We start from the raw sequence: 13,075 nt of genomic DNA on the forward strand, positions 1-13,075 counted from the left end.
TCCAAAGTGAACAATAAATTTTCCTACAGTAATCTCTGAAGTCTCAAGAAAGAAGATGGGGCCCCAGAACAAATGTTACAAGGAGGACCTCTTTGTTCTTCCCAGCCACCCGGCTAGCTTAGCCCCTGAAATGACCTCACAGAAACTGTATTCATTAAAACACTGCTTGGCCATTAGCTCTAACTTCTTATTGGCTAATTCTTACATATTAGTTTAACCCATTTTTATCAGTCTGTGTATCACCATGAGGTCGTGGCCTACCAGAAACGTTTCAGCACATCTACCTTGGCTGTGGATCCATGGTGTCTCTCACTCTGCCTGTTCCTCCCAGCATTCAGTTCTGTCTTCTCTGCCGACCTAAGTTCTGCCCTATTAGGCCCAAAGCAGTTTCTTTATTCATTAACCAATGAAAGCAACACATGAACCGAAGAACTTCCTACACCAAACAACAATTTCACCTGGTTCATATGATACCATTGAATTGATAAACACCACCAAACACTACAGACTGCTCAAGATTATTCCAACTTGGCTAGCTGATAACACACCTTCTTAAAACATTATGGCCAGAACTTCAGGAAAACCCTACCCACTACTCAGAGACTGTCTACAATTTTACCAGACAGTACTCTTGAGAACTAACCACTGTTTTAGTTTTAACAGGATCCCACTGAAATACCATCAACCCCATGACAGCTAGAAGTAATTCTAGAAAATGATGCCCCCCTCTCCCAACAGAATTTGTTCTGAGGGTTAGGGACAATTGTCACTGTTAAGGGTTGGTTATAAGTTGTATGGGGTTAGGGGAGGAAAATGAAGTAGGCTTAGAAATCTCTTTTGGAAAAGAAAAAAGGGGGAATGGTTTGCATGGAATAATGGATAGATTAGTGTATCAACTTGTGAACTATTAATTATAGATAATTTACATTGGCATAGATTCTTATAGATTGATACATAAAATTTTCTTTGTATTTCTGTCTGAAATTTTGTATGTTGATATAAATTCAAATTATGTTTGTCATATTGTGCATGTTCCTATTTCTATTTACAATGTTTGTGCACAAAGGCAAAGTTATCTTGTCATATTGTATATATGTATGTTTCTACCTCTGCTTAAGATATTTTGTATATTTATGCAATTAAAGTTAAAGATATCATATTTTACTACTATATATATATGTGAATGTGTGTATAAATATAAAATGTTATTTACATTTCAAGGTCATTGTCCTCATTTGCTGCACATCTGTTTAAAGATTGTTTATTTTTAAAATGTGAAGCCTTAGTCTTTAAACTATATAGGTATTAAGAATTACTGGTCACTCATGTTTGTCATACTTATAGTTAGGCTAGACTGTTTCTCTAGATGCACAGAGCTGTACTCCTCACAGATAGGTAATCTTCAAACACTTCAAAGAACTGTAGAAAATGGCATTTAAATAACTCAGGATTCTATTGATGTGGGACATGATTGCTCCTTGTAGTACTAATCTATTCCCTGGAGAATGTTGGTCACCGAAGATAATCCACTTGGAACTTGTTTTTTTCTTGGCAAAACTGGCCTTTGGGCAAAGAACTGCCCTTGCACATTGTCTAAACTGGACAAGCAGGATACAAGCAAAAATGACTACTGAGCCTCGCCAAGACAGGATGGGACAGTCTTTCAAATTTTCTGCTTCTGAAAATGATCTGTCAGATACTCTAGGCCTTAGCCAAAGTTGATTGCCCCAACATTGCAAATGAAACTTTGGTTGATTGCCCAGGTAGCCAGCTGTCTCTGTCATTTCTTGTACCTTTTGGAAGTTGCTTGCTTGCACTTCCTGCTTACTCAGGTAATATTATTTTCCTTCTCATGTCTTTGATGGGGTTGAAGACTAGATAGTCATAGCTACTTTCTTCTCATAAATTAGCTAAGACATTTTTAGTATGAGACAGATTCCTCAGTATAGAACAGCTATTGAAATAACCTCTGCTATTTGCTAATTATCTTAGACTGGACATTTAGCATGTGTTTCTTGGTTGATGTTGTTCATGTTGGTTGTAATTCTATTTTTGTGTATGTTTTTGCCTTTTGTTTCTCCTGGACAACACTTAATATTTGTTCTTATTCTATATAGTTTTGTATTAGGTTTAGAATCCTCTTATTTAGACAAAATGGGAGGTGTTGTGGGAATTTATTCAGCCAATGGCCTTTTGGTTACCAGCCCATTAGGACATGGTCTGAGATACTACCTGTGGACTTTTAAGTGTAGCTGGAAAGCATGCTTGCTCTCTTGGGTGGTGGTTGGAGTTCTGTTTGCAGCATCCAGCACCAACAGAGCAGAGGATCAAGGCTCTCTACCCTTCTTGTGAATTTTTCCCCAAATAAATATTTGTTATTTTTTATTCTGGGCTCTTGTGTACTTCCTTAAGTACAACCATGAATTCTCACAACAACTCATTTCCAGATCTTTCTTTCCAAATGAAATGCTTCTCTTCAAATTTCCTCATGCTAGCCCACAACACAGCATAGTTGTATGGTGGCTAAGGCAGGAACATTTCCTTGGATCATAGGGGCATCCTTTTTGTTCAATAACCTTGCTTGCCTCTCCTTCTTCCTTTATAATAGTCTTTAAAATAAAATATGATATTTTAGGGAGGGGAGACTTAGCAAGTATTGATGACTCTATATTTCTAAAGTGTCTCTGTGTTCCCATGCATCTGTATCCTTGTGTCTCTGTATCCCTGTAAGCTTTTGTGGCCCCCAGGTATCCAGAGCTTGCTGTCCTTGTTTTTAACAGGCCAGTGGAAGCTTCTCATTGTTTCCTGGCCTTCCCTCCCCTGATTAGAACTGTTCCTTGGCATTTGGGGCCACTCCAGAACGTTTAGTTGCTTTTTCCATTTCTTTTGTGTGTCTCAACGGCCACAGCAGGTTCACAGTTACAGCGCTGCTGTGGAGAAGGTCACAGAATGCTAATGGGACATTTAGCAGTCAGTGTTCCTGTGTGGGTTTTTGTTGAAAATAAAACTGAATTGACAGAGGGGGAAAGTGCAATTCTAACTTAATGTAGAAAGAGTTTTATGTTGGGGCATTTATGTAAGTCAGTAGCAGTTATTACGATAGTTTAAAAAAACTCTCTGCCTTAAACATTGCCTCATGAATGAGTTCTGCCCATTATGATGTGAACCACAGACATTGCCTACTCCTTTTGTAACACATAAGATAGATTTCTGAATATACTCAATAAATAAACAATAGAATGTGTACATCAGCATTTGTTGGAATTGAAGTAGAGACTAAGTGGATAAATGGAGTTTATAGTTAGAATGCAAAGATTTTATCTTCAAAGTGCAGTGTACACATTCTTCTATCCTTTAGTCATCAATGAAGGCAAAATGAAAGGTCATGTGACTTGGGGTAGAAATTCAATGACTTTGCTTCTGATTGACTCGCAGTTTTATCAGCAACAGAATGGGGACAGTGACACTCTTCACATTGAAAGTATTATGGGCCACAATGTAGCTTGCAAAGCAAACACACACACACACACACACTCACACACACACACCTTTGTCAATTGCCTTTTCATGCAATGAAATTATCTGTTTAAAGTGGATCAAAAATTCTGTTGTATGGATGAAGCAAATATTTGTTTTTAATCTCATTTTGATACTGCTGCAAGCATCAACCTTATAGGTAACCCTCTGCTCATCTATATTACTCCTCTTGTACCCCTCCCCCAGCAGTCCCCACTGTGCTCTCATCTCGTATCCATTCAGCACCCCGTTTTTCTCTTCTCCACCTTTCACAGTCCCCTTTCTCTTTTGTACCCATATCTGTGCCCATACCACACTTGCAGTTCCTGGAAGAGGGAACGTGCAATATTTATTGGTCTAAGTCTCTGGTCTTACTATTCTCAGGAAATAATAATTTCCAGACCTGTCCATTTCTTTACAAATTTCCCTTTTCTTTCCTGCTGAATAAAATTTGTGTACATGTACCACAATTTATTATCCAGCCTGTGTTGATGGACAAATGCTTCATCATATACTTGAAAGTAATAAATCCAATTTAAGCTATCAATTTAAAGACAATAAATAAATTTGAAAAATAGTAAGAAAGGTGTATTAAAAGAATAAGAAACTCGTAAAATTAGAAAGAGAAAGGGAACCAGGAGAGTGTGCTAAATGCCAGGAATTAGAGGACAAAGTTCAGTGGGACAATTCAGCTCAAAAGCAAAGAAAATGGATGTTCTGAGCCACAGAGGGTTTCGTGTTCCAAGGTCAGAGGTCAAGGGGTGGGAGGTAGTATTCCCAGGGCAGCGAATCCTCACAAGAGATAGCACTCTGGTTCACACGGAAGGTTTGGGGCTTGCAAACCCTCCTGCTAGGCCTCTTGGCTTTTGCCTCCTCGACTTTCCTGTCTGGAAATTTGCTGAAATGCATTTGGCGCCTGTATCTGCAGGCATAAAGACCCCACAAAGGAGCTGCTACTATCTGAGCGAGGCCTGGAAGGGAGAGGGTTCTCTTTTAAAGAAATTAAGCTTCTTAGGTATTTAACACTGAGTTACCCCTTTGAATAAAAAAGAATTCTTTTGAGCAAAACGTTATTCTTTTCAATAAAAAAGTAGTTTGAAATTTTAATAAGCGATTTCATCACAGGAGGGGTCCGGTGAGATGGTGTCCCTAAGCGAAGTCCGTCTAACTCCCAGGAAGATCCAGCTGCACGGAAGCCTTGCAGTCTTGCCTTGCTAGGAATGCTTTCTTCTCCCACAGCTTGAATTTATCTTCTAAATGAGCTTAATTATTGATCTCCGAAGGGAGCTTCCCATCGGGAGTTCTGTCCCTTGGTGTAGGTAAATTACCGTACTCCCGGGGTTCTAAACCAGCTTGGATCTGGGTGGGGCCCGGAGAGAGGGGACTTTACTCTTTTTACCTCCCGAGTGGTTTTGACCCTAGAGTCCTGTGTCTGTGTCAGCCGTCCAGATCTCCTTTGTAGGGTTTTTCCTTGTTGACTTTCCCTGCTGTTATCAGGAGCAGCGCGTTCTCCTCGGTTTTCCTGTGGCTTTTGTGGAATGCGCTGGTGAGAACTGCAGCTGTTCTGTCTTCAACGGAGCACAGGTTTGCTTCCCTGAAGGATTAATAATAGGGAGACAAACTTCGCACGCAGTTGCCTCTGCCAGCTCTTCAGACCCTGGGAAAGAAACGGCCCCCAGTTTCTCGTCCTTTCCCACTCCTAAATTTGCGTCTCCTTTTCCTGCTCTTCTTCCACCTCAGTTTTCAAGGAAAATTGAAACAAAGCAAACAAACAAAAAAAAAAAAAGAAAGAAAGAAAAACAACAACAACAACAAAAATCGCTTGTGGTGTGGCCAGTCAGGAAAGGGAAGCATAGGGCTCCAGGCTGGAGAGAGCGCTTGACTGAAAAACAGAACAGACAAGGTTGCTTTTCAATGCATCATGTGAAGTGAAGATGCAGGGATGGCGGCAGCAAAGCCTTTAAAGAAAATTGACCAATCGAGGTTGAGAACTTTCTGTTTAGGCGGGAAGAGGCCCACAGTGGTCTGGGAGTGGCTGTGTAGCGAGCAGGCTAGGCAGCTATGCCAGGGGTCCAGGGTGGTTGGTGGGATCCAAAAGCTGCTACTGGGAAGACAAAAATCTCAAGGGGAAATTATTTCTTAGTAAAATTAAGATAGGAGCACACAGATTTCTAACGTAAAAACACACACAGGAAGGGGAATAATGGCTAATGTGGTTTTATAGTTAGGGAACTATGGGAAGAGGTAGAAAAAGAAAGACTGTTAAATAGTTATTAAGTTAAAGACAGGAAAACCACACAGGAGGAAAGATAAAGAAAAGAAAATGGAGGTATCTGTGTGTATAGACATTTAAAGTAAGAAAAACATGGAGTCCACCAAGGTTTATAGAAAAATACAGACACACCAGCTAGGCATGGGACACATACCTGCAATCCTAGTCCTTGTAAGGCCAAGGTATGAGAGTGATTTCAAGGCCAACATAAGCTACACATCGAGACTCTAGATAAAAACAAAACAGAACAAAACAAAACAGCCAAAATGGCTTCCACCTACCCACCACCAAACCAAACCACACAAGGGATGGTTGGTTATGCAGCTAAGCTGTAGAGTGCTTACGTAGCCTGTGAAAGGTCCTGGGTTTGATCCTCAGCCTTGTATCCGTGCCTCTGTGTGTGTGTGTGTGTGTGTGTATGTGCATGGTGTATATTATGCTTGTGTATATGCCTATGTATGTGCCTGTGTGTGTACTTGTGTGCTTCTGTGTGTTGTACGTGTGCTTGTGTGTATGTGTGTCTCTTTCTATAAACATCTGCTTGTGTATGTTTGTGTCTGTGTGTTGTACATGTGCTTGTGTGTGTGTGTTTCATTATCTAGGGAGAAAAGGGACTGAGTCAGAAAGGCTATAACAGAGGACTGTGCTGAGATTTTGGGCAAACAATCCTTGTACTGTGTCTTAGGCTCTCTGCCGGGTATGCAATGTGGCCCCAGGAAAGTCATTCAGCCTGTGTTTAATCAGGTTTTTGAAGAACAAGGGCTTTGAACGGAGATCTGAGGTGGTATTGCAGAAACATTAAGGTCTGATGAAGCTGTCAGGCGGTACTTGAGACTTTTGTTGTGTGAGTCTGTTTGATGACCATGCATTTTAAAAGAAGGCGCAATGCAAGGAGAAGAAATGAGAAGAGAGAAAAGGAAGGAGATCAGAGGAGAGAGTAGAGGGGCGATAAGTCTTTTTGTTTGTTTTGCTGGTGCTGGGGATTAACGATAGGCCCTCTCGCTCACAGATGAGTGCTCTACCAACTGAGCTATTTGCGCTAGCCTTGACATTTTTCATAATAAATAAAAATCTTAAGAAAAACAATAAAATGGTTAATGGCTGAGATTGGGTCCAGCTAGGTCTCTTTGCCCCACATAGTCACTGGGGCTAACATGGTCAAGACAGTGCAGCAGACTGGCTCTGGAGGCCAGTGGCGGAAGGGTGTGTTCCCTCCTAGGCTGGCTGCACACTACTTGGAAGGATGACTAGGCACGATGGGATTACAGATGTGGCCAGGAGCTGATTATCCTTCCTAATGTTGGGGGTATGCTTACAGAAGTACCCCGAGACTTGCTCCTTATAGAGCTGGGGTTTGGAAAGACCCGACAGAGAGGCCTTTAGAGGCAGAGGCACAGAAGAAAAGGGAAGCAGGGCCTGGCTGGGAGAAAGGCGGCAGGAGGCAGGGCTGGGGGCTTTGGTTTGCAGTGCTCAACCATGAAAGAGGAGGAGGCTTGGACAGAAGCCCAGATCACAGGAGTGGCGAGGAGAACAGCTGAACTGGTCGGCTTGCCCAGCCCCAGCACGCCTTTGCCCTGGAATGTTGGCTTGTTGGCCTCTGTCGTGTTCTTTTTCCTCCCAGGTGCTGAGCCCAGTTGTTTAGGGCAGCTTCTGTGGGGTGGGCCACAGAGTCCAGAGGAAGGTCAGAGAGAGAGAGAGAGAGAGAGAGAGAGAGAGAGAGAGAGAGAGAGAGAGAGAGAGAGAATTTATTTTTCTTGGCATCTGGCAGGTGCACAAGATGAAATGTAACCAAAGGCCAGGCAGCAGATTCCCGCAATGGCTTCCACCAACCACAGCGTCCTTCTTTGTGGAAGGCATTTCTTCTCCATTTTCCCATCCGATGAACAGTCTACTTCTGTGTTTTCTAGACAGATGACATTCCAAAGGAAAGAAGCATCGGATGTGTCTTAAAGTGGCTTAAATGCCAAAGTTTCCTTAATTAAAGAACAATTTGTTCTGCTATTTAAACTAATTTTAGGTCTTGAAAGTGTCCAACTTGGGCAGTGGAGATGGCTTGGTGGGCCGGAGCACTGCAGTGCAAGCAAGAGGACCTGACTTCGAATACTGAACACCTGCACTGTAAAGCAGGGCATGGATGCACGCGCCTGTGGCTTCAGCATCGAGTACCTGCGTTATAGAGCTGGGCATCGGTGCATGCACCTGTGATTGTAGCACTGAGCACGTGCGTCATAAGGCGGGGCATGGGTTCATGCACCTGTGACTTCAGCATTGGGCAGTGAACACGGGGGGTCTCAGGGGCTCACTGGCCTGCCAGTCTACCTAAAATAGTGAGGTTCAGGGTAAGTGAAGGGATTTGTCTTGAGGAGATAAGGTGAGGAGCAATATAGCAGTATGCCTGATATCTTCCTCTGGTTCCTGGGCCCACATGGACAAGTTTACACACACACACACACACACACACACACACACACACACACACACACCGCCTAGTAACTGAATTAGAGAAAAATATTTTAATTCCATGTAATAAGGGCGGCGGGCTGCGTCCCCGGGACCCGGCCGCCCCCACGGCTAGCTTTACCCAAAATAATTACACGGAAACTGTATTCTTTTAAACACCACTTGGCCCATTTCTATCTAGCCTCTTCTAGGCTAGCTCTCGCACCTGGACTAGCCCATTTCTAATAATCTGCTGTAGCCCACGAGCTGGCTTACCAGGAATGATCTTAACCTGCATCTGTCTGGAGTGGGAGAACCATGGCGACTCCCTGACTCAGCTTCTTTCCCCCAGCCTTCCATTCTGTTTACTCCACCCACCTAAGGGTGGGCCTATCAAATGGGCCTAGCAGTTTCTTTATTGCTTAACCAATGAAATCAACAGATTGATATATGATACTCCCACATCACTTCCCCTTTTTCTGTTTAAACAAAAAAGAAAGGCTTTAACTTTAACATAGTAAAATTACATATAGCAAAACAGTTATTAAGCAAGAATCACAGTTACAATATTTATATCTATTTTATTTTTATAATAACAATCGAAAACTATAACTACCTATCCATTCTTTAACTCCATCAAAGACTCCAGAAGGATATAATACTACCTAAGTAAGCAAGAAATAAGAAAACTCTAGAAATGACAGAGATATCTCGCTGCCTGGACAGTCACCCAAAGTTCTTTTGTACCATTGGGGCATCCATCTTCAGCCTTCAGGCCCATAGTATCCAGCAGACATTTTCATCAAGCAGGAAATTCCAAAGACAGTTCAGTCATTTTCTGCTGTGTCCTGCAGAATGTCTCGCAGACTCTTTCATGAGTCAGGAACCCCGAAAGATCATCTCACCTTTAGGCAAGTTCAGTAGTCCTCTCTCTGCGGGTTCTTTATGTCCATTTTATGCAACAGTCCAGGCAAGAGCAGTTTCTTGCCCAAATGGCTATCAAACTCCATAAGGATCCTCTTTGATGCCCATCTCTTCCTCTCGAAGTAGATTGGTGCGCCAGGAGCAGACATGTCTCCTTGTCATGAAAAGCCCTAAGTTATTAAAATATTTTAAATGCCATATTCTGCAGTCTTTGAGAGATATGAAGAATGTCTATCTAACTGAAATGTATCTCTGTATATCTGGAAAATCTAACTAACATGACTACAAACTTTACTATTATCAATGATTATCCATTAGCAACCTATATTTCCTATTATACATTACATTTTAAATGAACTACACAATCACAATACCTTAATCAATATCAGAAATACATATACATATAACAAAATTGACCTTAAAATCCATACCAATGCAAATTATTCATACCTATATCAATTACAGAATTTGTAAAGCAAATTTTTGCTTTGATGTACATGAAAAAAAATGCAATGATTTCTGATGGGCATCATACATCCATGACATGTATGAGAAACTGCAACAACATGACATTTACACAGACATTAACATTATATGTGCAACAAACACCGAGCACTCATTAGAATATAGTAGAATAGAAGGGAGAATTTATGCTAAAGTATTTCTCTCCTTGGTTAGAAGACACAACCCTCTCTCCTCTCTCTGTTTTTCAAGAAAGGGTTTCTCTGTGTAGCCCTGGCTGTTCTGGAACTCTGTAGACCAGGCTGGCCATGAACTCACAGAGATCTGTCTGCCTCTGCCTCTCAAGTGTTGGGATTTAAGGCATGTACCACAACCACCTGGCAAAAGATACTACCTTTAAACAGAGCAGACAATGTATGTCTGAGACACTAACAGTTCTAAGATTCTACCCACTGTAAGGCCAGGATACATAAGCCCCAAACTTCCATTTTTCCATATTGTGGTGGTTTGAATGAATTGTCCCCCACAGTCTCTGGCATTTGAATGCTTGGTCCCCTGTTGATACTCCTGTCTGAGCAGGCTTAGAAGGTGTATGTAGCCTTGTTGGAGGAAGTGTGTCACCTGGCCTGGTTCTGAGAACTAAAAGTCTGCTCTCTCTGTTTCCAGTTTGTGGGTGAAGTGTGAGCCCCAGCTCCTCCAGTTGTCATATCTTCCTGTCTCTATGCTTGCCTGTGGTGGTAGTGAAGGACTCTTATCCCTCTGGAGCTCTAAGCCCCAAATGAACTCTTCCTTCTGCAAGTTGTCTTGGTCATGACATTTCATCACGGCGACAGAAAAGTAACGAAGACACTTATTATCTTCCAATATTACAACAGAGTTGTTGAAGATTGTATTCAGATATTAGATGCCAAAGACCATCTGCTTCCCTTTCTTTGCCCTGCCTCTTGGAGCATTCTGAAGTTCGAATGTTTTTTTTTTGTGTGTGTCTGGGTGGTGAGCAGTACTGATTCCTTAAAATCGCCTCTTTCGTAAGCTTCTTCAGTGTCAGTTGCAAGCAAACAAAACACGTTTGCAAAGTAATAGGGAGGGAAGCTAACACTAAAAGACTTTAACTGTCTTTTAAACTGTTCCTAAGCTGGGTACCGGACAACACCTGCAACAAGGGGCCGTCTTGAATTTGTGATTACATTAGTGTAAAATAGAGAGGCCCTGGTGAGGAAACGAGGTTGAGCTTACTAAGACCATGATTATCCTAAGCATAGCAGAGGCACTCCCATTCCTGTCCCCTAACAACCCTCCTGTAAGGGGTGGTCATCCTGCATTCTGCACATTTTATAGGCGGGGAATTAGTGGTTGAGCCCAGTTGTCCTCAGCTGTGGCTGCTCATTTGAGTAACCCGAGGCCCTTTTAGAAGTCTGTGCTCAGGCCACCATCAATCAAACCAATTAAACTGGAGCCTCCGGAGGTGGCACCTGGGCTGCAGGGCATTTAAAGCCCCCAGGTGATTACAAAGTACAGTCAAGACTTCTCCAGTAGTTAATTACCCCGTGGGCTCCAGACTGAGGGAGTGAGGTTGTGAGGGCTTCCATCCAGCTTTGTTAGATGTCAGAGTCTCATTTTAACTTCTCTACAGCCTTTCCAAGTATTTAAGGTTTTCTTTAAAAACAAATGGAAAAATAAAAATAATCCAAAAACAGTTATTAGGATATGTGTTTGCATTTAAGGTAATGGTAGAAAAAAAAAACGTATAAAAGGACCAACAATGAGATTCACAGCAATACAGGAGCTACACAGACTGCAAGTTGAGTTCTACCTTGTGTGTGCCCCCTCTGCTAACACCCTTTAAAGTCATATAATTATATGTGACAAACTCATTTTTTTCCTTTTGTTGCTTTTCAAATCATGAATGGATGCTTAATTTTGTTTCACAAGCTTCTGCACAGTAAAGGCGATCTTGCTTGCCCCCTTGGCCCAAGTGGTGAAGTTTGGTCTTTGAGTCAGGGTTTTAGGTGCCCGAGACTGACCTTGAACTCACAGCCTACTAAGGAAAACCTTAAACTCCTGGTCTTCCCGCTTCCACCTCCCGAGTGCTGGGGTTAGAGACTTGTGCCTATAAATATGTTCTTATACCTACAGAATATTTTAGGAGGTTATAAAAAGAAGCAAAATAAAGTTCTTTTAAAGTTATTTTACGAAACCAAAACAGCTCATCAAAAATGTCACAGCTTGCCAACCTCGCTGTGATCACAGAACCTGGGAGGCAGAGGGAAGGGGATCAGGGGCTCAAGGTCATCCTCAACTACGTACCAAGTTTGAGAAGAGCTTACGCTTGTCCCAGAAAAAGAAAAATTACACTAACTAGGTCCATGTCTATCCTTCCAGCCCTCAAAAGGCTGAGGCAGGATGATTGCTGTGAGTTCGAGGCCAGCTTAGACTGCATAGTGAATTTAAGGCCAGCCTGAATTCTGAGCTAGAGAGTGTGAGACCTTCTCTTAAACTGACACACACAAACAAGCAAAGAGTCACTATCTAGAAACATAGAAAAAGTGAGCATTCTTCCTGTGTATACAGCAAGGTTTGACAAGAAAAAGTTAAAGTGATCCTAGTGGTCTGGCCTCAGTGACAAGCTTAGAACAATAAACCTGACTGTTTACTTATAGATCTGCCACTGAGCAGCAAGGACTTGTTGGCTTGGCAGTTTCTAGTTCATGGCTGTGCTGGAGTTACCTGGTACCTGCTGTCCTCGGCTGTGGCTGGAAGAGCCCAGACAACAACTTGCCACCTCTGCTGGAGGGTGGTGTGGCTTAGCATCTTTTTATGTGTTTGTTTCTCCTTTTCTATGGTTTTTTTTTTTTTTTTTTTTTTGCCACTCAGTGAACCCTGAGAATAGGAAAACAGAGTCACATGTCTTTTAATATTGGGTTTCAGGATGCCTCATCCAAATGTTTTGTTGGTCAAGGAAAGTCACAAATCCAGTTCTCTCTCAAGGTTAGAGGAGACTGATTCTGCCCCTTGTTGGACAGAGATCTGTGTCTTCAGGGGTGGAGGAGTGTCTGGAGGCCTCATAGGAAATCTTACCACTGTAATCACAAATATGTGAAGACTCCACAGTCTATTGGCAAGAAGCTGGTTTTGCTTGGTTCTTTAACCAGTTATTTATTGAACATCTACTATGTTCCAGGGACGGTTCCAGCCACTGTGAAAGCAACGAACCAGGAAACAAAAGCTGCCCACCTGGAGTCTACATTTGAGTTCAGTTACAAGAACCCAACAGAACGCAGCAAAAGACAGAGCCTGCGCCTTCAGTTCAGACGGTGTGTGGATCTCCTCTGTTTCTACCTGAAGCAAGCTGCTGTAGACATTAATGGTATTTGCTTTCTATTTCCTTCCTAAATTCCTTGTTAGAATGACCTGTGTATGTTGTCAGTCTGAGTGACACAGAGGTCCAGAGATTTCTGGTAG

This window comes from Microtus pennsylvanicus, chromosome 3, assembly GCF_037038515.1.
Source record: "Microtus pennsylvanicus isolate mMicPen1 chromosome 3, mMicPen1.hap1, whole genome shotgun sequence".
NCBI lineage: Eukaryota > Metazoa > Chordata > Mammalia > Rodentia > Cricetidae > Microtus > Microtus pennsylvanicus.